The sequence below is a fragment of the Nematolebias whitei genome, chromosome 1 (genome assembly GCF_014905685.2).
Source record: "Nematolebias whitei isolate Nwh7 chromosome 1, NemWhi1, whole genome shotgun sequence".
Classification (NCBI taxonomy): domain Eukaryota; kingdom Metazoa; phylum Chordata; class Actinopteri; order Cyprinodontiformes; family Rivulidae; genus Nematolebias; species Nematolebias whitei.
In genome coordinates, this window is record NC_056498.1 from 46,648,524 (window position 1) to 46,649,079 (window position 556).

Here is a 556-nt window from a genome sequence, read left to right on the forward strand (position 1 = left end):
AACCACACTTGGACCAGATAAACCACACCTGGACCAGATAAACCACAGCTGGACCAGATAAACTACACTTGGACTATAGAAACCACACCTGGACCATAAAAACCACACCTGGACCATAAAACCTACACCTGGACCATAGAAACCACACCTGGACCATAGAAACCACACCTGGACCATAGAACCACACCTGGACCATAAAATCTACACCTGGACCATATAAACCACACCTGGACCATATAAACTACACCTGGACTATAGACACCACACATGGACCATAGAAACCACACCTGGACCATAAAACCTTCACCTGAACCATATAAACCACACCTGGACCAGATAAACTACACCTGGACTATAGAAACCACACATGGACCATAGAAACCACACCAGGACTATAGAAACTACACATGGACCATAGAAACCTCATGTGGACCTGGACCGTAGAAACCACACCTGGACCATATAAACCACACCTGGACCCGATAAACCACACCTGGACCCGATAAACTACACCTGGACCATAGAAACCACACCTGGACCATAGAAACCACACCTG

At 46.6% G+C, this 556-nt stretch overlaps 1 protein-coding gene across 1 annotated transcript in view; it reads right to left on the minus strand.

Annotated features, from left to right (window-relative positions):
• cdh23 (cadherin-related 23) overlaps positions 1-556 on the minus strand; it is a 275,500-nt gene that overhangs the window by 25,634 nt on the left and 249,310 nt on the right. The gene's annotated exons all lie outside the window — the stretch shown is intronic.